General features: G+C 38.1%; 1 long non-coding RNA gene across 2 annotated transcripts; it reads left to right on the top strand.

The window, feature by feature from the left end:
* LOC106046355 (uncharacterized) lies at nt 1-24,879 on the top strand. 2 transcript variants are annotated; one of them, XR_010828816.1, is made up of 3 exons: nt 1-460; nt 21,263-21,464; nt 22,684-24,879. It is a non-coding gene; the product is annotated as an uncharacterized lncRNA (long non-coding RNA). The 2 variants fall into 2 exon arrangements; XR_007158908.2 differs by having other exon boundaries at nt 5-460; nt 21,279-21,464.
* The last annotated feature ends 2,279 nt before the right edge of the window (nt 24,880-27,158 follow it).

A 27,158-nucleotide genomic window follows, 5' to 3' on the forward strand; every position in this document is an offset into this window, starting at 1 on the left:
TAAGTTTGGCTATTCCTGGAGGCACAATGCAGTCTTCAGACCTACTTGAATGATTTGGTTTGCAGACTTTGAGTCTGCTCGCGCTTTCCCAGCTGTTGCTCCATGTTCTTTGCATGATCCTCAGCTTCACATGAGTATTCAAACAACTGTAACTTCCTGCAGCCTCAAAAGTTTCTTTTTCAGAACATTTCTATCTTTTTTTTTCACCAGTGGCAGTCCAGCTCTGACACAGCCGCTGAGCCTGACACACATCGTTGTTGGCAGCAGTGCAAATTAGTGCTCCAGCGACAGCCACCCTGTGGCAGAAATGCCTTTGCAAGTTAGGATGCTCAGAGATCCGTAAGCCCGGGGAAAGCACAGCCTGGAGAGACGGAGCCGTGGCAAGCCGAGAGAGGCGAGGACAACTGGAAAACCTGACAAGAAACATCAAAAGAGAAATATGAAGCTGAGATTTGAAAAGGTAAATTTCAAAGCTGTTTCCATCTGGCAGCACTGCTTGCACTGGAGCGAAGCAAATTGAGAGCAAGCTGTTTCCAACGGGTAATGAGACTTGCAAGGCACCAGGCAGGCCAGGGACATGGTGCCAATTTGTTGGGAATGTAGAGGCCTGTCTGAAATTCCTGTCTGGGAGGATGAGAGATAAGAAGATTGGGGAAATAAGAGGGTTAAATGCTCACAAGTGTAACACCGTCGTCATCGAATTGTCATGCTCCTTCCAGAACCCCATTGCCAGTGGTATGCAGATGTAGAGTCCCCTGTCCAACTGGAGAGATGAATGAACATCTCTGGAGTGGGTGTTGTGCCTTAGAGTGAGGGATTAAATCCTCTCCTCCCCTGTACGTCTGCTCTGAACCTAACTATTCTTAATGTGAGCCTTACCACCCTGACTTAGTGCCACTTTGGAAATGCAGACTGTGTTTCTAAGCTCTCTCTGAGCTTGGCACGTGAAAAGTAACTTTTCCTTCCTATCTACATCATGTGGATGCTGATGCTGACTTCAGCTTCAAAGGCGGTGTTATCACAGTGCTGGCAAAACTCTTGCCTTTGGGATTGGCTTGGGATTTTGAGATTCTGCAGGAGAGAAACCTCCATGCTGGTGATATTTCTATACAATAGAAGAAGTTCTGGATTTTTGTCTCTGCTCACCACTGACAGACTTTGAACGTGGGAGGCAGGGACTTTAAATTGGGTGAAATGACTCCTTATTCTCCAAAATCTGATTTTATTATTATTTGGCATTTTGCTTGATGAATCTCTAAAGGACAAAATCTAGGTATTCATACATGTTTGGAAAACATCTATCATATTAAGGGTACTGTGCAGAGAGGGGAGGTAGGTAACAGATGGGAATAAGTGATGCTTGCACAGAAAAAGAAAAAGAAATTGAATGCAGCAGTATTGAAAGCCAAGAGCAAACAAATGAAAAAAGCTGCACTGAAAACTGAGCTGTCAGTGATTTAGCACCTGAGTGGCTATGTTTGGATGCCATGGGTGTGTGTTCAGTGGAAATAAACTGGAAGTTCCACTGGGAAAGATGCAATTTAAGTTTGCTTTATAATCTCAGGACTACATCTTAGAAGCTTTTCTCACGAGTATACAGAGAAAAACCGGAGCAATGCAAAGAGATCATCTCCTTTATTTTATTTATTTATTGATTGATTGATTGATTGATTTTATGGAAGGCATTTTTAGTTGACTATCAGGAGCTCCACTGAGGTTTGCCAAGGTAATCAGCTGTGAGTAGGTGAGACCAGCCCACCTCACTGCCATCTGTCATTGAGCTGCATAGCCATATCAAAATGGTATTTTTTGCTAATAGATTTGGAGTCTTCTAGTTTTCCTCCTGGAAAAAGATTGTCCAAACCCTTCTCAGGACTGCACCAAACCAATTCTTTGCAGGCCCTATATTGTGAGGTCCTCAACACAAGGAATTATCTGATACGTCAAAATCATCCCAAATCCAAGAATTACCTTTTAAATAGTTAAACCTCAGACTCAGGCCAAAGTCTAGCATTCATCTCTTTCTGCACAGACTAAATGAAAGACTAATACAAGATGGGATGGGGCAACCTTAAATCTCTCTAAAGACATGGATGATAACTGAAAATATAGATACTAAAGAAGCAGAAAGGTAGCATTCCTCACAACATAGTAACAGAGGCTACTTTTGCTTCAGTACTGAACATCAAAACTATCCTTAAAAATCTTTAAAAGCTTTCTCCATGCCGTAAGCAGAGACTTTTTGTACTCTTTTTAAAGCACTAAAGCTGCAGCCCACGTACAAGTTTTCAATGCTACTGTTTTGGTGAAGCTTGTCATATTATGCTGAACAGTAACAATGACCACTCTGTGTACAGCTATTTTCCCATGTAGTGCTCTCCATGCTATTCTGGATTCCCTCCACTTAGCCCTTGTCCCTGCTGAATTGAAGGCAGTGATTCAAACACAGCTTCCCCAAAAGACATCAGTTCACTGAGCCTCAAAAGGAACCCACTGACCTTTAGAAGCTACAAGGTAACATGACAGCACTTCCTCCCCTTGCGATGTGTACCAGGGATGAATCTGATGGCAAAGGGATTTTGTATACAGAAGGGTTTATAAATATGAGGATTCACGTTTGTTGATTGGCAACAAATCAGAGTGCCAGAGCCACAATTGAGTTGCCTAGGAAAAAAGCTCTATTTTTAAACATTTCTCCTCCTACCATTTTTTTTTTTCCCTTCATTTTCACTGAACTGGAGGTCAGCACATTCTGCTGACTCACTGTACCAGGAAAGGCAAGATTTCTCTTAAGGAATTCTGCTGACTCATTGGCGCTGGGCAAGGGGACAGTGCAAATCCAGCAAGAATCCATGCCCACAGCCAAGTTTAGAGTACAGATGTTAATTTGATGGTTTTATTTTGCTGTCATTTTTTCAGTAGTGTACACAACCAGATCATGGGAAAGGGATACGTTTTGAAGCCAGTATGGCTAGATTGCAATAGAGAATTAGCCTGCAAAGCTGGCTTTGATTATAAATCTGTGATCAACACAGCTTCTGCCTTGATATTCAGATACTAAGCTAAAATTAAATTCTAAGGATATTTGGTGTTTTGGGACCCTGAGGCTGGGCCAGGCTAACAAGAAGGAGACACAGGATTTGGATGGGGGTTGCTGCTCAGCAATTTGCTGTTTTCTGTTCTCTGCAGACATTTCCATTTAGGATAAAATACCCTTTGTGGAAATGGCCTCCTCAGACATAAAACTGGATTGTTCAATGACTTACTTGACCTCATACAAGAATGCTCATGGGTTGTTGTGTCAGCTACTGTGCCTATCTGGGAGAAGTTCTGGCTCCAAGAATTCAGCACTGCCATACCAAATGTGAAACCAACCAAGAGAATGAGGATCATATGCTGTAGATATAACGTAGAGATAGAAATATATATGTTGCACATATTTATATATAAACTATATGAATTTTATTCATCTTGGATGTATTATTATATCATAGAATCAGGGAATCATAGAATGGCTTCGTGTTAGAAGGGACCTTAAAACCCATCTGGTTCCAGCCTCCCTGCCATAGGCAAGGACACCTCCCACTAGATCAGTTTGCCCAGAGCCTTGTCCAACCTGGCTTTGAACACTTCCAGGGATGGGACAGCCACAACCACCACTATCAGAGAATTTCCTCTTAACCTCTAAACTAGATCTCAACTCTTTTAGTTTAAAACTATTCCTCCTTTTCCTGCCTGACTGAGCAAAAAGTTGCTCTCCATCTTTTTTATAAGCCCCCTTTAAGTACTAAAAAGTTGCAATAAGTTCACCCTGGAGCCTTCTCTTCTTTAAGCTGAACAGCCCCAGCTCTCTCGGTCTTTTGTCACAAGAGAGGTGCTCCAGCCCTCTGCTCATCTTTGTGGCCCTCAAGAAATACATTATATATATAATATATATATAAATACTTTATATAAATAAAATAAGACCAAGATTACATATAAAAGGTTATAGCTACGTATCACATACACATGTATCATATACATAAAACACGCAAAAATAAGTTTCCATACAGCAGATCTGTGTTTCACAGATCCCTCTAGCAGTGTATCTTGAAAGGAACACAAGGAGCAGCACAGTTAAAAAATGCGTAAATATGGTATTGCTAGCAACAAGACAGACTGGACCAATGTGCTAACAACATATGCAGGTGAGCCAGCCACCAGGGTGCGGCAATTTTGTGGCTCACTGAGAGCTTCTGCTCTTGCAGACTTGGAGAGGGAAAATATCCAATGATTTTTAGGTCTATGAAAACCATATTTTTATTTCATCCATGTATTCATTCATGCAGTGTTCCTAGTTGTGAAATAAATACATATATATATATATAAGAAAAAAAAAAAAAAGAAGAAAAAAAAAAGCACTCAGCTGCAGTTACTCTCACAAGCATTTGACCATGAATCACAGCAGCAAGAGTAGAACTGTTAAAAATGAATTGTGGAAAACACAACTGACTGGTGGACAGCCCAGGTAGAAAGTAATAGGCTCTGACAGGGATGCCCACAGCTGCCTTCACAGTTACCAGAATGTAACGTGACTTCCTTGACACCTGCACTGTGCTTTTTCTTCTGGTAATAGCCTAGTTTGATGTCAGACAGCAAGAGCTGGCCTCTGGACTGCTGGTCTTGCTTTATAATAAAGAAGTCGGTGTAGGAAGTCGCTTTATCCTGGACTACAGGAGAGGGAAGTGGCACGATTTTCCTTTCTTTTCTATAGCTTAGCAACAAGGTAAAATGTGCATTCATGTGCATACAATCAGGCTCTGCCTCTTCTGGCTCTGAGGCAGGCTGAAATGAAAGAAGTGGGGTGCTGTGGAGTAGCTTTTTCTTTGTGGAGAGAGAAGGGTTTCCAAATGATAACCTTTCCAAGGGACTAACACCCAGATGCACTATAGTTCTTTCTATCCTCCCCCTCCATAGCACCAAGGCTCAGATATATTAAGAGCATTATGTAATTAGCAGCTCACGATAGTCTTCATCAAGTACTCCTTTTATCAAAGTACTCATTTTGCTTAGACTTCTGGCTTGGTCTCTTGATTTATTTCTTGTTACGCAAAATATCATTTGAACATAGAGAGTTCATGCAGTATTAATGTCTGGAGTCTGATCAACTGCAGTGATTTCAAAGGGCTTTTGGAACATCCATCTGAGGGCAGAAATGAGCTCTTTCAATTTCTGAAACTTATTCTCACTAAGTCAGATGGGGTTCAGAGATCTAAATGTTGTTCTTGCAGTGCTTATCAGTTTGCAGTGTTGGCCCCCGGTTTTACAGTTTATCATTATCTGTGAAGTGGAGGAGGGTTAAACAAGAAGTTCTCAGAAATTCCACTTATGAATAAAACATTAAAAGTTATTCGTCTACACTTAAAATAAAACAACATTTTTTTCCTTCATCTGTGTAAAATTTTTCTATTAGCATCTGGCTTTGTATTTTCTGAAGACTATTTCAGTGCATCTATTATAAATATTTATGCGATAAGAAAAAATGTTGGAACTCCTTCAAGGAAATCAGATGAGAACACGTCCACACACTTCAAAAATAAATGCATAATGTAAGTGCTCAAACCATGCTATTATTAAATCACTGTATCCCGTGAGCTTAGTGCAAGATTGCTGCGGTGAGAATGGATTATTATATTGTTACCTGGATGTCATTCCAAAATTAGGTTCCATCAACAAAACAGGAATTTTAAGTAAAAAGCAAAACTGAGAGTTGCCTCTCAAGTTTATACATAAATCTAGCAGCAAGACACTTTATAAATTACCTGGTTTATTTAGAAGATTTGCTTTACACTTAAAGTATAATCTTCAGAATACCCATGATAATCTCTCAATGTAAACCACTATGTAAACCACTTTTTAAAAAAAATTGTTTTACATAACAAACTGCACACAGAAATTGCTGGAACTGCTTAAAAGAAAAAACTAAGATGGTTTCGATTAAAAAAAAAACCTCCAAAAAAATAAGAATCTGTGGATTTTTATGTAAATAAACTTTGTTTCATGTAAGTTCTACAAAGAAAGTCAAAGAAACTCAAAGAAAAACTTGTCAGTGCAGAAAACAGTTGAGAGTAGTCCATAAATCATCCCTTTGAATTTTTGCCTTCTCTGCACTCTGTTCTCTATAAATCAAAGACAAACTTGGTTTAAAAGAGCCAAAGCCCACCTTCAGTTGTGGGTGTGCATCTCACTTAAATGTCAGGTAGAGTCAGGTGCTCAGATCAGAGGAAAGGATTTAACATCAAGATGAGAGAATTACTGTGTAAAATAATGCTTCACTTAGGTCCTTAAAGATCACCTAGTTCCAACTCCCTGCCATGGGCAGAGACACCTCCCACAAGTCCAGGTTGCCCAAAGCCCCATCCAACCTGGCCTTGAACACTAAGAGGGATGAGGCATCCTCAAAATGGCCATCACATTATCTTCCAATTTGTTTTTTTCTTCTAGGCTGATACCTACTCTTGACTTTGTAGAATTAGAGAATGATAGAAAGTTCACTCTTTTCCTATATAAAAAGTTGTAAAGGTTAATAACAAAAAAAAAAAAAAAGTATATCTGATGTCTTGCGTCACTTCATGTCACTTCAGCGTCTAGCCCTGGGATTCTCTCTTGTCATTTTTGAATGCCAGAGATGTGTAGCCTTAGAAATACCTTCACTCTGAGGTACTTTTGAACACTGTTTATCAAATAAATAATATGTTTAATTACATGAATTAACACAAAAGATGTCATTTCCATATCTATAACCATTATTTTACCTTTTATACTGCTTTCCAAGGGTTTTATACACTTCTCTTTTCTCATGGTTCTACTTAAAGGCAAATTCCAGATATATCTTATTTAATTCATTTAAAATAGATATTTTGAGGTGAAATAATTCCGTCTTTCCTTCTGCAGAAATCAGGAAAGTTGTAGAAGAGGGCCAATGCCACAGAGTCCCTTGCACTCCCAGTGTTTCGGATTGCCAGCACATGTGAACAGAACAATTTAAGTAAGATGACAGCTAAACAGCCACATAAGGTTGATTTCTTGCACACAGAAACTACCAGAGACATCCTCTGTGTCAGAAAATATTTTATGTTGAACACCTAGAAAAATCAAAGAAATAGAATCACATAGAAAAATCAAAGAAAAAAAACCAATATCATTACATGAAATAAAGGTATGGTTTGACTTTCAGACCCTTCAAGAAGCAACTCACCACAGTGCTATTATAAAAGAAAACCTGTCATATGGAGTCTATTTCTAGCTATCATCAACTTGTTTGGAAATATGTTTCTTTGGAAAGCAAAGTATAAATTCCCTGTGTTATTTTTTGTTTGTTTGTTTGTTTCCAGGCTTGAAAACAAGAATATTCTTTCTCCGTGTCTAACGCAGCCCAATGGTAGTGATGTTTGCCTTATTTTGTTATGTCCTCTGAGTTTTATGTGACAATGTCGCATTTCAGCTGACAGATTGCTTCTGCAAAGAGACATTATTGTCCTGACAAAGGACAATAATAGAGCATTGATCTAGGCTATCAGTACAAGCCTTCCCTCTGTTTGTAACTTTGTTCCTTCTGTTAATGTGCACCCCAGATACTACCCAAGGTGCTTTAGGGTTTTTTTGTAAACACAGATAAAATCATCTGTGATTGTTATAGATGCTTGCAATGAGATGCTTGAGGTCAGATTCATTTTACCTGATTTCAAGTGTTTGTAATGCAAGTCCATCTGAGACAGTTGCACAGGAACCACTTTGTAGTCAGTGGAAGAAATTAGCATCCTTAGGGCATATCTAACTCATTTTAGTTGTTTACTGTAGGGTAAGTGCTGATACATCTCCACTGATTTTATATTTTTAAATGTGGTTTGCTGCCATGACTGGCTATTACAAAACTTTCTCCCCATTTATGTGGGGATCATATATTCCTCACGTACTGCTATTTAGCTTCTTATTAATCTAGAAAGACCAAACCCAGGTGAACGGTTACTTCAAGCACTCTGTCACTACAGACTTGGCACCTTCCTTGAGGGATTTCTGGTTTGATAAGTCCAGGTCTGAGCCACACTGGTACGAGTCTTTCTGCTTTCTCTTGAGAAGCCTGAGGACTTATCAATGTGGATATTTGATGTTGTCACAGTGCCTGCTGTCTTTGCCATCCATGCCTAGGTATGGTAACAAACCAATTGAGGCCATTTTGGGGCTTTGTATCCGAGGCACATTCTCAAGATAGGGATATAGAAGACAAAATTCTACCCTTCACAACTGTTGCAAGTATTTAGGTTGGCCAAAACTAGGTGGACATAGCAATGCATCATCCTATTTTCCCCTGAAACAGCCTTTAGGGTCTACAGCTTTTTTTCATTACGACAAATATTGACATAGAACTCACTTCCATATGTATGCCAGTGGCCTTAGAAGTCTATGTTTATTAGGAACATGAAAACTGGGGTTAAGTGTGATTTCTTTGTTCATTCCTCCTTGGTCTATGTGGGCATTTTTCCTCCCTCTTTCTACCTAAATCATATAGAAAATATGTGCTAGCCACACAAGGCATTTCACTAAGTGCCTTGCTCTGGGTAGTTGTAATGGCTAGAGACTAACAAATGCTATAAATAAAATCATTTTTCAGCCAGGGAAGACTGATTGAGAAAGGTCACTAAATGCTTTCCTGCTGGAGTGTGAAATCAATGAAAAGTTTAATCTGGTATGATCTGGCAATTTGTCAAGTTTAGAAGAGCCAATGTGAGCTAAGGATATAGAACATAGTGAGATGAGGAGAGAAGAAATAAACCATGGACTCAGAAACCAACAACCACCACTTTCAAGCTTGAAACAAAGAAAAGTGGAACTATCTGCATGATAGTTCTGTCATAAAATAGCTATTTGGGTTTTCCTTCATCATCATACTTCTTTTTGATGTCTTCTGCTAACTGACGTCTGTCAGAGAAGTTAAACACTGTGAATTAAAATGACTGAGAGAAGGATATTCTGCTAGTTAGCTGCTTTCCTCTGGATAGTGGGTAAGCCATTTAGGATTTACAAGCTAGGATTTACAAGCCACAGGGTGTTCCTGGGGAATGCACAGACCCAAAGATTGTGAGGAGCTCTAAAAGGTTTTAAAAATAGGGGAAATAAATCCTTTGTCTCCCAGCAGGATCTATTCTAGCTGATCCATGAACAACATGGGTTACCAGTGAAGCAACAGGAATTCTTTGGTACCTTTGGCTCTTGGAAAACTGATGTCACACATTGGGATAGGGTTGTCGGGATAATAACAGGTAATATGAGTCAGAATTAGGTATAGATATTACTCTTGAGATATCTTTCACCTACTGAAATTTGGTGGGAACAGTGAAATTGGTAGGTTAAAAGTTATTAGACAGTCAGACTAACCCATACAGGTGTATGCATGGAGCAAGACTACAAAAGCTATGGTTGCAGTTTTTTGATGTTAGAGCTAAGGCAGGCAGCAAAGAATGGTGTTGCTCACCATGAGCTACTAGTTTGATGGAGGCTAGTGACAAAGTTTGATACAAAAATATCCTAAAATAACAACAACAACAAAAGAAAACAAAGAAATAAGAAAAAAAAAGGAAAAAAAATATTTTAGTTATGATAAAATTACTCTTCTCTATTAATTTTTAAATTCTTTGGGGATCATTTTTAGTCTGTTTTTCTAAGAAATTAGACTGTGAAATTCTCGGTCTCTGTATACATGAATGCCTGCCTGTTATCCCCAAATAACTTCTGAACTAGTTAGCCAACTTCAACAAAGTTAATAGAGACATTAAAATCTTGTGACTTTTATGAAAATAGGCCATCAGGCCAAGGGCAGGCCCTTGTTAAGTGCTTTACTTGAGAGAAGAGCTGCATCAACATTAATCCCTAGAGACTCTGCATGGGGAAAAACCTTGTAAATATTCCAGCTTCCAAGAAAACTTCAAATGGACCAGGAAATGAGCCAAGCGACATACATTTCATACGGGCTCATAAGTTCCAGCACACACAGAGCTATTTACCTTGTTCCTTGTTCATACTGGATTAAGGGTTGTCAAGGTTTGATCCAGTATGGGTTGTTATGACTGACTCTATGTTATGACTCTGACTTATTGGATGTGGGTGCAGAAGCTGGTCCAAAAACAGGTGATGAGTCAAGTTTGGAGTGAGTTTTGTCTTTACCCAACTATATCTATTTCTTTAATTATACTTTTTAGTTACAGCTTCATACTCTGCTTAATTCTCTTTTTAGTAGTGTCACATCATATTGTTTACTGTGACATGAAAGTAATAACATCTCACAGGAGATTCATTTACACCTAATATTTTCGTTCGTGGTCTAACTTCAGCACTACACAGCTAAGTGATAAGCAGGGTCCTTGAGGAGTTATTTTTACATTAACAGGGTTTGCTTAGAAATAGGATGAGAACTGATTATCAGAGATGTTCTGTGGATCTGCAAATACTTTCTCTATGAAAATTATGAAAAAATCCTCCTATTATCTTCATTGGCCTTGGGATCAGGCCCTCAGATGAGGGTATACACAACATGAATCTCTTAGGCAGTCTCATGTGTATCAATTTGGTTTTGTTTTGGTGGTGGTGGGTTATTTTTTTTTTTTTTTTTTTTTTTTTAGAAATTTAACCAAGATGCACTTTTTGTCAGCTCTCAAACTAAATGACCAGACATAATAAACTGTTTACATAGTTTTTCTTATAAATTGAAAATGTCACAGTAGAGCTATCCACCCACTTCCTGACCTGTTAAGTTAAAAAAAAAAAAAAAAAAAAAAGTCTTATTAAAACTCATGCATTTTCAGTAGCAGCTCTTAAAAGGACCGTTCAACATGCCAGCTCACATGGCATTACTCCCATACGCATTTTCTATTGTAAGAACAGTGAAACTTCTAGTAAATTGGATATAATCCTGTGTGACAACTAGCATACAATGGTTTTCAATAATTCTAACATATTACTGTTACAGAATGCATTTATTGAAACATATCTAAATTTCTTTTCAGGGCTACTTAATTCAGTATCATGTAATTGGTTTTGGTAATAAAAGCACAGAGAGTTGATTAATGTTTAGATGTTATTGTTTGAATATGAAAGAGACATGAACATCCTTTTTCACACAATTCCAGTTTTAATTTGCATATTCAAATGCTTTTCTGAATTGACATCAATGCAAATGACCTTCCATTTGTCCAAGAGTGGAATGGCAGTAAGTGACTCCCATGTCTGAGGTAAAAAAAACTAAAAGGGGAATGGAATGGAGATTGGAAAATATTTAAGTTTTGTTGTTTGGGTCTTCCTAAGTCTTTCTTTTTTTTTTCTTTTTTTTTTTTTTTTTTTTTTTTTTTAATATATGTTTAATAAAGTTAATTCTCTCCTGTTTCATAATACCACCTACCAGCCAGAACTCACTATATTCTACATAAAATTCTTTGTCTTTTGTTTTGACATGTTTTACAAAGATGCCCAAGTACTTATCTTCACTGGAAATTAACATACTGTTAAAAAATATGGTGATATTCTAATCACTGATGTATGCAAATCTTACTTTATGAAACGTTTTAAAAATATTAACTACACCAACAGGACATAAAATCTGATTGTGAACAAATTTCTCTGAGAAAACGGGTTTACATTCAGGACAACATGATTGCATTTTATATAATCAATAATGATTTTTCTTTTTGGAATTGTTGAAAATAATTAGTCTTATTTGACTACACGCACAGTTTTGCTGAAAATAAAAAAAAAAAGAGTTAAAGAAAATAAGTTGGACAGTACTTAAGAATGGGAACTGTGAATAGATAAAGACTTAATGCTTTTTTCATTAAAAAAAAAAAAAGAAAACTCTAATCCCCCTGTACAGACAGATGTAATAATGTTCCTTTTCTTCTTCTTCAGTCATCTGAAGAGAGATGTTATAAAGTGAGGACTTATTGGGTAGGAAAATAGTATTAAAAGTAAGGCTCAATCACACAAAATGGTGGGCATTTGTTCAACTACTTTACTCCATAATTATGATGTTCGTGAGTAAAACAATGCTTCCTTACAAAAGCATTAAAATGTGTTAATTGAAATGATAACAGTACAAAACAACAAATTATTGGGTCTAGAATGAATCCTTTTAATGCCATTTAATAGGTGATGAACCAGCCACATTCCCAAAACACCAAAAATGGTTTCATCAGTGGAAGCTGGAAGTTATTACATTAACACTGTACCCAGCTAAGGGGAAAAAGTAAATTCTTAAGTTCAGTGATTGAGACAGTCCATCTGTAAGCACAGAGGCATCTGGACAGACTTTCCCTGCAAACCTCAGCACTACTACTGCTGCACCAGGAGAGAGTTCCCTCAGTAAAAGTGTCCAAAAAAAGACAGAAATATTTAATCACCTGATTAAAATATTCAATTATTTTTTTCCTATTCCCAGTGTGTTTGGTCATGCTCCAATCAATGTCTCAATGTGTGTCACAGTCCTGTGAAGCACCACTCTGTGCCCAGAACATTACTGTGAACAGAATCAGCTCCCTGACTCCCAGATGCTTTCAAGTTGGTCTAGAAAGAAAGTTATCACTATGACTAGCTGCAAGCCTATAAAGGACATGTCTAAGCTTCAGCTGACTTCCTGGCAGCTTTCCCTGAAATATCAGTGTTCACAGTCACTCTGCCTGATCATGAGCTCCTAACCCTTCACCACAGTCTCTTGTATGTGCTCCTTCAAAATGCCAGTGGCATTTTCAGTTGAACATTTTAGGGCGAAACCTCAGGAAAAATTAAGACACACAGAGGTACTTGGGAAATTTCTTAACTGCAGTCATCTTATCCTTAAAAGTATTCCAAATAATCATAGAAATGTTAGCAAATCCTTTTTAAAATATATTTTATTATTATTATATATTTTTTAGGACACCTCTCCATATCTGATTCTGCCTTTAGTGGGAGATCTGCCAGTGCTCAGTCAAGCTTGAGCCTCTCCTCTCCATTTCCTCTTGCAGTGGTCTGCATCTTCACTCTTCCTTCCTCACCTACACTGAACAAGATCCTCTATTAGAGTATCTTTCTCTTCATATCTTTGACTTCTTCAGAAGTATCAGTGCAATACCTTGGCAGTAGACCATGTGTAGCTAGGAAGACGAGCTGATTATTGGTGGTGGTGGGAATTCATCTGGCCTTACTTTTAAACTTATATTTTGAGTGTTGAGTCTAAATTGGCTGTGTAGTTTTTCTCTATAGTCCACCGAGATGGACAGACACCACCAGCAGCAAGTCAAGCATTTCATCTTAGGTATAAAATTAATATCATGAACCATTGCAAGGGCTTGTCAGACTTAGAGTACTTTTGTTGTTTTTCGTCAAGGTGACAAGCACTCTCTCCAAACAGTCCACCTTCCTTCATGAAAGCAAGAAATACACAGGGTAAAGAGGCCAGATTACTATTTCACACAGTTGTAACCCTGCACCACAACAAGAATTTCTGAAGTTGCAAAAGAGCCACGGAAAGGAAGAGGCAATATTTACATCAAGTTATTATCCACCCTCTCCCACTTTTCTAACAAGGAGTAACCCTGCCTGAGATTTTTCACAGTGCTGATTCATTCTTACATATCTGCTCACTTATGGGCATGAGCATATTTGGAAGTCCAAGCTGGAAAAAAATAGCCTCATTTTTATCTGCCCAGACAGAAGGGAAATATAGCTGCTTTTCAGTACGGTTCTTTAGTCATTGAAAACATACAGTAGTCACTTCTTTTATGCAGACTGACTGTTTGACATTTTGTCAATTAGTGATAATGGTGGGTATATCACAGTATTGTATTTTAATAATTGGGTGAGCTGACGAGTTTTTAAGATTAAAAAGCAAATAAGTAATAAGGCCTGTCTATGTTTATTCCTCTCTAAAAAAGGAAAACTTGACCAATCACAGCATGAATGTCTCTACCTCAAAGTTCAAGGAGAAAAGAAAACTTGATCACTCATATTTATTTCTTCTAAAAATGGTATAAATGTAATTCATACACAACTCATATCTCATTGCCACAACTGGTGGAGTATAAAAGTGCATTAGTGTAAATGAGAAATAGAGATCTTACAGTTTAATAAGAGATGGTTTAGGAAAGATAATTTGTTCTTTTCTGTCTTTGTTTAAAGCATTTATAATACATATATCATTAAATTTGCTATTACAGCCCAGACTCTAAAAGTGAATCATAAAGTTAACAATAGAGTCTTAAAACAAAATTACATCAATTATACAGTAAGGGGAACTTGAGTCTAAACCACAGAGACTTAATAGAATCAAGGTTTTCCCGAACTCCTCATAAGAACTCCCATAAGGAAGATATTTTTTTTTTTTTTTCCTTCTCTGAATATGACATCACAAAAAATAAATTTTAACTGACTGGCACTGCTAGAACAGCAATGTGGAGATGGAGGACAGGCAGGTCACGCACTACCATTTAGCTGATCTGAGCCTCCATTGGAACAGGGCTCATACCCATCACATGAAACCAGTGGAAAAAGTACAACATTCTTCCACTATACAGCCTGAACTCTTCTGGAAGCTCCAGAATCATTTTATGGCATGTAAGGTTTTCCCAGTTATATTTAATATGTTCAGATATAATGGAATATGCTTCTGGTGTAATTAGGCCATTTCTCTGATGTGAGTGAAAATGCTAAAACGTGAAAATAAATAGCTGCAGAGGATGCAGAACATATATGAGTGAGATCTAAGGTCTCGTTTTAAAAGCAAAGAGCCCAAAGCCTCAATTTATGGCGCAACTGCAAATAGATTTTGCACAGGCTGCAGAACTGGTTTCCAAGCAGTCCTATAGAAGTGGTCTTACTTTTTAACAAGAAACTATTGCAAATCTAAATGTAAAATGTAAGCAATGTGGAACATATATGCACAAAGCAGAACGATGCTGACCCAGAATAAACTTCATCGTGCAGATTTGTTCCACTTGATATAAAACAAGGAGCTGTAGGAGCTGAATGATGACTTCGCAGACCTGAGTATCCTTTATGTATTCTTTCCTCTGTGCTGCTATTTCTTCTGCGTTTCAGACTCATGGGATTTATCCTCAGCTGTAGATAACCCCAATTTTTACTTTGCTCTAAGGAGAAGACAATGTTGTTCTTTACTAGAACTTTAAATTTGGCGATTTTGAAGTTCTTTAGAAGCATAAAGGAATTTAGCCTCACATCCTTCTCTGAGGGAGAAATTTATTCCTATGAGGATTTTGTGGTTGTGGTTCAGGTAATAGTAACAAGCTGGTGGGGAATAGGAGGCGGAGAGAAGGACAGTATTTGTTGCAAAATGTAACACAAACAGCATACAAATATTTTTCAGGCCTATACAGTCACAAGATATTTTGCATTTCATTTCTTTTATCTCCAAACTTCAGAAAGTAGATCTTTCTCTGGAAATAGCTGAACAGGTTGGACTTCAGTGTTTCTCTCCCAAGAACAATAGCAAAGTAACACATTAGAAGACAGTGATATTAAGTGCTTTTCTCTGTCACAGAGTCTTTTTTCCATATTATTATTTTTTATAAAAAGCTGAAGATACTTTCTGCTACGTTCCTAAAATGATCTGAATACATGTAGTTTAATGCATCAGGCAGCTAAGAACCACGCAGCCATTCTTCGCCAAATGGGATGGGGGAGGAAATACAAAAAAAAAAAAAGTGCAAGAACATGTGGGTTGAGGTAAAGACAATTTAATAAGAAAGAAAGAAAGAAAGAAAGAAAGAAAGAAAGAAAGAAAGAAAGAAAGAAAGAAAGAAAGAAAGAAAGAAAGAAAGAAAGAGAGAGAAAAATAAAAAAAATTACATAAATAAAATAATAAATAAAAATAATAAAAAAAAAAAGAAAAAAGAAATAAAGGAAAAATGAAAAAAAAAAAAAGTAAAAGAAACTCAACCCAAACCAAACCAAACCAAAACAACAATTGATGTACAGTGCAATTCCTCACCACCAGCCAATCAATGCCCAGCCAAGCATGGTCACCAAGCAATGGCATCCCTCCAGCCAACTCCCCCCATTTTTATTGCTGAGCACAACACCACATGGCGTGGGACATCCCTTTGGCCAGTCTGTGCCAGCTGTCCTGGTCCTGTCCCCTCCCAGCTCCCTTTGCAACCCCAGTCCCTCACTGGCAGGACAGCATGAAAACTGGAAAGTCCTTGGCTCTGGGTGAGCACTGCTCTGCAAAAACTAAAACATCAGTGTGTTATCAGCATTTTCATCCTAATTCCAGAACACAGCACCGTATCAGTGTCTATATTGAAAATTAGCTCTATCCCAGTGCAAACCAGGACACATGTCCATCCCTGCTCTAAGCTCATACACAAAGAGGAGTAAAGGTCAGTAAAATTTATATCACTATTGGGAACCCATGCACTGCTCCACATCCCCTCTTCCTCCATATCCATACACAGTCTCACAGCTCACTTTCCCCAAGGCTCCCCATGGGCTGCTTTCCCCAGCTGTGTGCACAGCCCTGCCATCTTGGCAGCCGATGGGTGAAGCCAGCCACCTGTGCTGTGACGGGCTTAGGGGTCTCTGATCACCGCAGCTATGACTGCCTGTGGTTCTGCCAAAGCACACAGCCACTAAGCATTAGCCACAAAGAAAGGCCAAGGCCAGAGCCCCTTGGAGCCTATCTCCTACCCGTGGCCATGTGGGGCTCACAAAGAGGGCAGAGGTGGGCATCCAAAGCTGCATCATCTGCAGCTGCTGCTACTAAAATTTTATGTGATAATCTAAATTCCACTTGAATCCCAATGACAAAATACATCCTCTGGACTTGTTTAGAAGGAGATTAACAGTAACAGATCTCACAAATGGCTTCTCCCTTTTCTATATGAGAGGAAGTCTTCAAGTTTGTATTTTATTATTATTATTATTTTGTTTATAAAGGTGGTTTTGAGGATCTGTTTATGACTGAAGTACCCAATCCAAAGTACTACTGGACTGAGGAGAGAGACTCTTTCACTTTCAGTAGTCTTTCAGTCAGGGCTGCAGAGATACCTGCCTTGATTTATTCAACAACTTATTCTGGGCACTCTGAATATTACCCCTCAGAACAGCTGTTGCATTGGACCAAACAACATCAGTCACAGACATGCCAGCTGTGAAATGGACTGACAACCTACAATTTCATGATGTCCATAAAGCCAGTTGTTCTCCAAAGACCACACCAGTCAGGAAGCCTGAATGGGATAGGCTCAGCATCGGCTCTTGGGCTGAAATCACTGCCGCTACACTCAACAGAGCACTGATGGAAAGTGGTTATTAACTTAACTCCACACAATTGGGGATTGGAGCTGTTGATGTCAGGGTATCTAACTAACCACAAAAGACTTTGTGTCTCTGTCATTTAATAAAATTGCCTACATTCGGATGGGACAAAGTTGCCAAAAGATTATCTAGCATGTGGCACCATAAATTATGGCTCCGGACCACCGTGATCAAAGTCTTTTCTTTGCCTCTCTCCTCTCCCTCACCACTAATAGTAGTCTGTCTTGTGTCACACATTTACCGCTGATTGCTCCTCCACTGCATCCCGTATCAAGCATTCCCTACTGCTCTGACCTGTGTTAATGCACAGAAATAACAAACTGCTGGTCGATTTGTTGTCTTTTAGAGTAGCTGCTGGGCAGAGATCCACCATAACGCCAAGGAGCAGTTTAAGTAAGATAGATGACTAAGTAGGCCAAAAAAAACTCCTCCCAATGAAGCACACAGAAAGCATATGATAAAGTGAGGGTGTAAATGTGGGGTCTTGTTTTTACTCAGGCAAACCCATTGAACTATTTTGAGTAACAGCTTTTAGCCTACCATCAAATGCCATGTTTCTTTCTTCATCTGATTTCATATAAAAAATTTCACTGTGAGTTTTCGTAATAGAAATATATTTCTTGACAACAGGAAGCAGCCCCCAGTTACCACCTGCAACATTCGGATTTTTGCATCAAAAAAAGCTTTCCCTAGATAGAAAGTATTGCAAATCACAGATAATATTTTCTGATGCACTTAACTCTTGCATGGATAATAGTTCTGCTCGGTAATTTGCAATGAATTTGCAAAGGATGCTGTGGAAATGCAGCCCAACTGAAGCAACTGGTGCTTCACTGCAAGTGGACAGTCACTTTTATCCCGACTAATTTTGATGCACAGAATGTTCCCCTGCAGTCTGTGTTGGAGAACCCTCCCCTGTTTCTTTTATTTCAGTTGCTCATTCTCCTTTCTACAAAGTGAATGGCAACCTGGAGGGCCTGTGGCATTTGAGGCATTTTCAGAAACAATGGAAAACTGGCTTTTTTGCTGCTAGCCTTCAGACTTCTGGAGGGAGGTGCTACCCACTCCATGGCCTTTTCTTCACTAATGGGTATAGCAGCACTTTCTATTCTGCACAGATGGAGCAGAATAATAGCCTGTGGGAGAAGGGAAAAAAATGTAAAAACGTGTGAAACAACTATGGGAAACAGTTGCTATCACAATAGGTTTCTTTAGGAGAAACTTTAAATTTCTCAAGAAAAGATAGGTCAGGCTAGCTTCTTGTGCAGCAAAGGTATGTCCTGTTGCTGCCATCTGCACCAGGTTCATTATAAGGAGGGGGAAATTAGAGTGTGAATGGGAAGCTTTTAGAACCTTAGCTTCATTGTCTCCTGGGCAGTGCAAGGGCAAACAGTGCATTGAGCATTTTGCCTGAAAATGCCCTCCCCACCACCACGCACCATCCTCACTGCCCTTGTGAACGTGGCGGGTAGTGGTCTGAATGCAAATACTCAAGCAATTTTATTTAAAAGTTTGCTTGATGCCACTAGAAACTATCCATTAAAATCTGTGTGGGAAATGCACAGGCACACAGAAGGAAGAAAATTTCAGAACACCTAGTGAAAACCTCCTCATGGAGAACTCCTCTTCAGTCCCTGTTGAAGTCAACAGACAGTGTGTGTGCTCCTGAATACGTTACCTTGCCTAGCACAGGCTCACCGGATATGCTATAATGTGCAACATTTTCAGATTTCAGTGATGGATTAGTCTGGCAAATAAACTTCTGTTTTCTGATGTGTTAATAGGAGACTTGACACTCCCTCTCCAGATGTTCCTGTTGAAATGGATAATTTGCATTTGGAATGGCAAACTTCCCTCCAGCCTAATTAATATTAAATTGTAATTATTTATCTGTTTAGCTGATAGCAGTTATCTTTGAAACCTGTTGCATGAGTTGCAACAAGGTGTCAAAGTGCCTGTTCCCAAACATTCTTTTGGGCTAAGCTGTCTCAAAATGGTGAAAATGTTAGTTTGGAAACTTACTTATACTGTGGCAACTGTTCAGAAGCTGCAATTGCAAAAAAATCACATGAGCAAATACAACAGCTGTAGCTAATTCCCTTTTGTTTTTCAGAGATTAACAAAAGCAGAAGTAGATTAATGGCAAAAGTAACTTAAAGTGATAAATGTCAGCAGATTCAGCTCTTACATCATAATCCAGAGGGGACAAGTGAGAGGGAGTCTGAAGACTGGCAGACACCTGGCACGGCCACATTGTCCTGTGGGATGTCACTATAATTTACTGTTAGAATTCATCAATATTTCTTTTTTCCTAGTAGAAAATCTTCAGACAAATCTTGTTGAAATCATTCTTTTTCTAGGAGTTCACAGATAGCACAGTCCATAATATCATGAAGTTTAGATCTACAAGAACCCATCAGCTCTCATTTATCCAGGTCTCATGTGTCTCACACCTCCCCCATGGTTAAATTAAACTATAGAATAACAGAATCACAGAATGGCCAAGGTTGGAAGGGACCTCTGAAAATCATCTAGTCCAACCTCCCTTGCCAAGCAGGATCACCTAGAGCACATTGCTCAGGATGGCATCCAGGTGGGTTTTGGATATCTTCAGATAAGGAGACTCCACAACCTGTCTGGGCAACCTGTTCCAGTGCTCTGTCACCCTCACAGTAAAGAAGTGCCCCCTCACATTGAGCCAGAATATATAGGCTAAATATGCCTAAAACTTGTCTGTCATCTCTAAAGCTGTGTTTACCTATGATAAAAATAAACAGGGATAGTTTACGGGGACAGTTTACAGAGACAGTTTACAGTAGTAAACAGGAAATAGTTACAGAAATAAATAATTTATTTTAAAACATATTAAAAGAGGTGGGTGTAGGTAACATGGAAAAAAATGAGGACAGAGAGGAAGCTTCTTAGATTTGAAAGGTTAATAAAAGGAAATAGTACAAAGCCAAAGAACTGTGAACTGGAAATAAAGTTTCCTAAACCAAAAATTAGAAAAAGGATTCTAACAGCAAGGGAAGTTCTGAAAGGAGATTCTAGATAGTCATGGAGATGAGGAACTTGAATTATTTCATTAGAATTGATAAAATCATGGAAATTTGGAGTGCAACTTTTTCAAGAGGAGATTTTAGGATAAAAAAAGGATAAGATAGGAGCTTGAGATTAAACTATATGATATCAGGATATGATGTATAGATTGTTTGGCTCCCCAAAAAAAGGGATGAAAGGAGATAGATCACGGTGAGTTTGTTATGCTCTGCTCACAACAGTATTTAATTAGTTCACTGCATATTTCCTGGGGTCTACTGTTGCCTGCAGGCAATGGGAAGAAATATTATTTACTTGCTTGACGTCTAACTTTGCTTTTGGGAAAAAGAGAAAATTGGTTTTCTTCTGAAATATCAGAGATTAGCTACAGCTGGAAAAGGACCCCTGGGCAGAGTATTTTGGTGCATCAGTGACAGCCAGAAGTTTTTCAGTACCCTGTTAGTAGTGAGTTACTCACATGTTCATGGTTAAACTGACCTCGCAGCTTGAGGTTGGAGAAAACTTTCCTCTAACCTGAATGACAAGGACTGTGGTTTTTATTTATTTAGCTGGTTGGTTGGTTTTGCTTCCCCTGTGCTCAGGGCACAATCTGCTTTCTAAGATTCTCTTCATTTAGAGCTATAATGCAACTGCAGAGACCTGGGATAGTGGTGATTATCCTGCTCTTTCCCTGGGGCATAGTGTAGTAGTAGCCTTTGTGTCAGGTTTGATGAGAAGGTGAAGAAATAAACTGTATTTTATGTTAGGCAGAAATGGGGAAGAGTTCATATGGACTTCTTGAAAATTGCTTATTGCTTGGTCACTTGTAGCTTTATGGATGGATCTCAGGGTCACTGGTGGTCTCACCCTTTTATGTGTTCCAAAGTTATTCTCCTACACAGGTTCATTCAGGACCACCAGGACCAGAACTTGGTGAAGTAATGTACAACTGTAGAGTGGTGAAGAGTTGAATCACTCGTATACAGATACTGTGGAGACTTTTATACGTATTTTGTACAGAAAAAGGCCTTGCCTGCCCTTTCCATTGCAGTAAAATGGGACTTTGATCAGACGTGCAAGAAATAAAGGTACGACATTTCTTGATCTCCTGAGGAGGAAAAGTGTGGTGGTTTTTTTGTTTGTTTGTTTGTTTGTTTGTTTTTGTTGGTTTTTGTTGTGGTTTGGTTTGGTTTATTGTTTGTTTTCCTCCACTCTTCTTTCACAAAGTTTCTTCCAGAACTCACAGTTATAACATTTTCTCTTTGTCATTAAAAAAATCATTATCCTTTCTTTGATGAGTCTAATTAAAGCAAGGAAATAAAAAGGGAAGTGGATATCTTTCTCCTCTTCCAGCTGGTTTGCAATACCAAATATAAATTTGCTTGCACAAAAAGAACATTTCATGTGAGTTCATCTTTCTTTTCCACTGACCACGATGTGCAGATAGCAAACATTTTCAGGTTGGTTTTTTTTTGTGCATCCTTGATATAGGAGATAAAATTATAGCAAAACAGAATGCATGACTAATTTGCATGATCCAAAGTCCTTTCTTTCCAATGAGTTACCACAAAGTCCATGCCACCCACAGCAAGCAAAGAAAAAAAAAGAATCTTTTGACGCATTTTCAGCTTAAGATAGGTGCACTCAGGCTTACATTTTAGGATGGCTGAATTGCCAGCTTCTCTCAATTAACTATATACGGAATGAAAGGTGACTATTCCTGAAAGGTGATATTCTTTGTTGGCTGCCCTGAGTTTGATCTGTTTTTGTCAGTTCCCTGACATAAACTATTCAGGGAAAAAAAAAAAAAAAAGTTACTTTGCTTAGTGACATTTGAAATTCAAAGCATTAATGGGTAGTGTTACCTTGCCTGCACAGATCTTTCTGGACTAATAAGAAGTTAGGTCTGTGTATACTCATAGGTCCTAATGGATCTTGACACTTACAAATAAAGAAATAGAACAACATATTTTCCAGTGGCCTGTAGTTGAGATAAACTCACAATCATGTAACAAAATAATTAAAAAAAAAAAAAAAAAGAAGTTATAATTTACACTTACTTTAAATGTAACCAGCATGACATTTTCACTTAAATAAGTCTCATGAGACAGAATGTGTTATATTGAATTAACACCTTTACAAGCTATGTGCTTTTTAAAGCAAGTACATAAATTAACAATATTCCAAAGAACCAAATCCTGCCTCTCTTGAATCCACAATCTGAAACCTTATTTTAAAAGTTTACCATCGTGCTGGTGGTTTTATTTTATTTGTAGGTGTTTTGTTGTTGTTCTTGTTGTTTTTCAGGCTGAGATGGGGTGAATTTCAGATGTCCTGTCAATGAAGGGAGAAGCCTTTGGTCATTCCAGTGGTTCATCCAACTTCTGTGGCTACCTTGATATGTTCTTACTTTTTTGCTGATGTCCATTTCTTCTGTTGTATGCATCCTCCAAGGGTCAGGTTTGGTGACTACCAGACTACAAGGCCATGGCTGGCTTGTAAATTTGTCGTGAAGAAGATGAGAATAACGCCAATTCATCTGATTGCCATATCTATGATCTGTAGATCCTGGGGTAGTGTATTCTAGTATCTGGGCATATGCAGGTGGATATGACAGGCTCGTGAGACAGGGGAGGACTGGCTTAAAAACAGATAAAACATTGTGGTTACTATGGAAACATCTCTCTCTTGGGCCTTCTGCATACCAGCACAAAGTTTCTTTCTGAGGCCTTTTATAGATCTAATCTCCTTTTCCTACTAGCATAAACCACAATGATTTCATTCACAGTATGTAACTTTGCTGACACCAATAGGTGTTTTCTACAGTCCATCTTCTATAGGTATTGTTAATCCATGCTACTTGCAACCTGAATGATGTTGATTTTAAGGAAGTGTAGGTACGTTTCAGGAAATGTAACAAACCACACAAAAAATATATGAGGCAAGCGTATGTCAAGTGTGTGAAATGGGCTGTTTCTGGTAGTCTATGGATTATTCTTCTGTTTTCTTTACAAAACATCTGTAGTTTTACGGGTTAAATATGCCAGAAATTAAAATATATATATATAAATAAACCAACCATTGTTTTCTTACTTTATTCATTACCAAAGAAACTGGAACCAGCACTTTGCTATGAGATTTCTCTTATACGCACTTAGCTATTCTCTGTCATCTTTTCTACTTTTGATGTTAATCACAAGCAGCCAGAACCAGAAGATAATGAAGAATTAAAAGATTAGAGATATGGAAAGTTTGCATGTTAAAAGCAAAGTCAAAGAGCAAAGAAACCACAATGACTGAGATAATGAGAGTGAGGTATATAATTTCTCTTCAAGTAGTGAGATAGAAAAATATCCTCATGGCACTTCCACATGGGAGAAGATAGTGCTGCTTACCTCTGGAGGGGCAAAAATAACAGCTAAACTGTACTGAAAACTTAAGAAATAAAGCTAAACTATTTGGGACACAACTCACAATTTTGACAGTCTCCTGTGAGGTGAGTGTTTACTAGGAAGAAAAAGAAACTTAAAAGTCCCCAAACAAGTGGTAGACCAGCAGAAACCAAAGATCTTGAGTATTATCACTCCCACTGCTAAAATCTGAGGTGCTAGTGCCCTCTGTACCTTTAGTTGCACTAAAGGGCATTTGTAAGTGCATGAACCATGAGTAAAAGGAAGGAGTTCAGGGAGACTAGTTCAGACGTAGGCAACTCAGGTGCTTAAATATTAGTTTCTGCTTCTGTCCTAGAAGCCCTACAGTATCCTATGTGGCTTTCTACCATGTTCCCAGAGAAGTATTGGCCTCCTATGCATTTGGTGTAATAGCTGCCAGCCCTGTCCATGTCTCATATATCTTAGAGCATCAAGGGCCCAAAACAGCTTGGTGACATGAATCCCACTATGGAGCACAGCAAAATGGGCTTTTGTCATTGTGGGAAATGCACTTGCCTGGCACCAGAGGCTCATCTTCTTTGCACATGGGATATTTATACTTGGCTTCTCAGTCAGGAGCTTTCTGCACTTCAGGGGCAGTGTTAGCAAGGGGAGAAATAACAAAGCTGCACCTCAGCATCTGAAGACAAGAAGTGTGAAGGTCCTTGCCTATGTGTCAGGCATCAGAGAGTAAAATCATACCTAACACACACCTTGTGTTCCTTTCTGAGTACTTTTTCAACAGCGGTACAAACCAGTAAAAGGCCAATAAAATGCAAACAATAACAACAATAAAAATCTGATAGTGACATTTAAAATATTTCTATGTAAGTCCCAGGATGATTACTGAAATAAACCTTTTGAGCAAAAACAACTTATTTATTTATTTATTTTCTAATCTCTCTGTTACTTTTCCCTTTTTGACATGCACTAAGCTCAGTAAATGAACAGAGACAGTCCTACAGAGCTTGGGTTTCAGGCTTGTTCATATGTTGGGTCATTACATTGTGGTGGCAATAAATCATGTCCAATCAACCTTATAAATGTGCCTCTCTTTCTTACCACTGTTATCTCTGGGAAAAACAAAGGCAGACAAAAACATCATGGACCATCCTGCTCTCCCCGAAGGAAGGACCAAAAAAGCAGCATTTGTGTTGTTGAGTCATCAAGCTAACAATGTCAGTGACCCATGACCATACCTTCTTCTTCACTGTTCAGCAAAGTATTTAGTATTTTCTGTAGCTAAGGCAATTATGTTTCTCTTCTGTACAAGGGAATACTTTTCAGCCTAAGTTCTGGAAAAATATGTGGAATAAAACTTTAAAAGACAGTATTTACTGTTACTTGTATTGCTACTTGGCAAATTTCCAGGTCATTAATAAACAAGTCTTTTCAAAAGAAGAACTATCGAATAATAATTTTGCACTTCCACCATATATAATGCAGTGGTGTTACTGTGAAAGTTTGTCTGCTGTATTTCACTAACAATCATCTGTACCATGCAGAGTATGCAATAGCTTTTTTTTTGTTGACACTGTTGAGTGACATTTTTAATCTCTATTTCAAACCAGAAATGGTACCTGGGGAGTCTTCTGAGTATATAAAGGATTGCTGTTACAAGTGTTAGAGAAAATGGACTTAATTGGCAGAAATTATTTGCAGAGGTTTGTCAGTCTATAAAATAATGCAAATTTTATTGCAGCGATCATTTAAACTTCAGAAGTACAAAGCTGGCCTGTCAGTATCATTCAAAATTTGACTCTCCTATTGAACATTTCACCAGCATTTAAGAGATTTCATTAACCTTCTGTGTTTCCTTCATTTAGTAAGTTGTACTTTTGCCACAGTACTAATAAACATATATTTTGAAGTCTCCTTGACTAAACAGGATGATTGCAAAGCATTATAAATCTTTCAAAACTGAATTATTGCCAGTCTCATTTAAGAATTGCCAAATACTTAAAAAATACGTCACTAGAGGGTATCAAGCTGTACTGTAGCCATATGCTTTCAAAGAGATACAAACAAACAAAATCCCATCAAGATATAACCTCAGAAAATCCAGAGGATCAGCACTTACTTTATATTACTGTCCAACTGCGGTGATGTGAATTGCTAGCATACACTAGGAATTCACTGACTTACATCCACACACTTGCAGAGGAAACTCAACGAATGCTCACAGTATGACACATTAAGGCTTATCACTAGTTGAATGTCATTTCTCAATTAGCATAGACTGGACCATCAAATCTCTTTTTCTATGGACATAGAAAACATAAACAGAATATGGTTACTGTGGTATTTTCCTGACACTGAAAGGAGATTATACTATTTCTTATGCTGAAATGATTTTCTTCTTTTGGCTGATATAAGCAGCTATTTGAGATCTGATTCAAAGACAGATGCAATCAGTAGGTGTTCTTGTTCAGAGATCCTAGTCAGGGCACTAATTAAGCTATGCGCTTTGAAAAAATTTTTGTCTGTTCTCCAGTATCCATTGAAATTGCCATTAGCAGCTCTGCTAACCACAGGATGGAGACTGCATGTGTCAAATGACTTTCAAACAATTTCTATTTAGGAGAATGATTTTTACTTTTGTTATTATTTTTTAGTCATATAAGTACTACTATATATATATGATTTGAAAAGGATATTTTTACACCTTACTCATAGGTCTTTAATCATCTTAATCCATCATATGAGATTAGAAGGACCTAAGCAGGTTTCTGCTTCTGAAAATCCAGCTGAGTTCATATTTTCCACCTTTCGGTGTCCTTAGAATGCCATACTTTCTTGACCTTTAGTGAAAAAGAACTTGTTTGGCAAAGCTGTTCAAGGGTCTCATTCACCTTTAAATCATCAAATGAAATGAATACAGATATGAATTCTGGATCAAATCTGGATCCAAGATTCTTAGTTTTTTTTGGTTGGTTGCTTGATTGTTTCTCGTTAATGGAAAGATTCACATGGAAATATTATTCAAAGAAACATAATGTGTAGAGTTAACACTTGAACAGTGAATTTCTCTCACCATTCTTAAAGGCTCCAAAGTTCATCAGTGCTTGTCTCTTTTTAGGGGGGGATGAAATGGGCTCATAATCTACAGAAAAAAATACTTTTTTTTTTTTTTTTCTTTCATACAGTGGATATTCCTTTATTCCTTCAGTGGAAAAACAGATTTTGTTGAAAGAAGGAAATAACTAGGGTACAGAGGGATGTTTATTGAAAATGTACAAGAGATATTTCGATATGAGATTCTGGAGCAGATACACATTTGCAGAGCGGTAATTACTTACATTTCTGTGCAAAACAAACATGGAAGAGACATAATGACTTCGAGGGTTTTTC

Source organism: Anser cygnoides, chromosome 2 (assembly GCF_040182565.1).
Source record: "Anser cygnoides isolate HZ-2024a breed goose chromosome 2, Taihu_goose_T2T_genome, whole genome shotgun sequence".
Classification (NCBI taxonomy): Eukaryota; Metazoa; Chordata; class Aves; order Anseriformes; family Anatidae; genus Anser; species Anser cygnoides.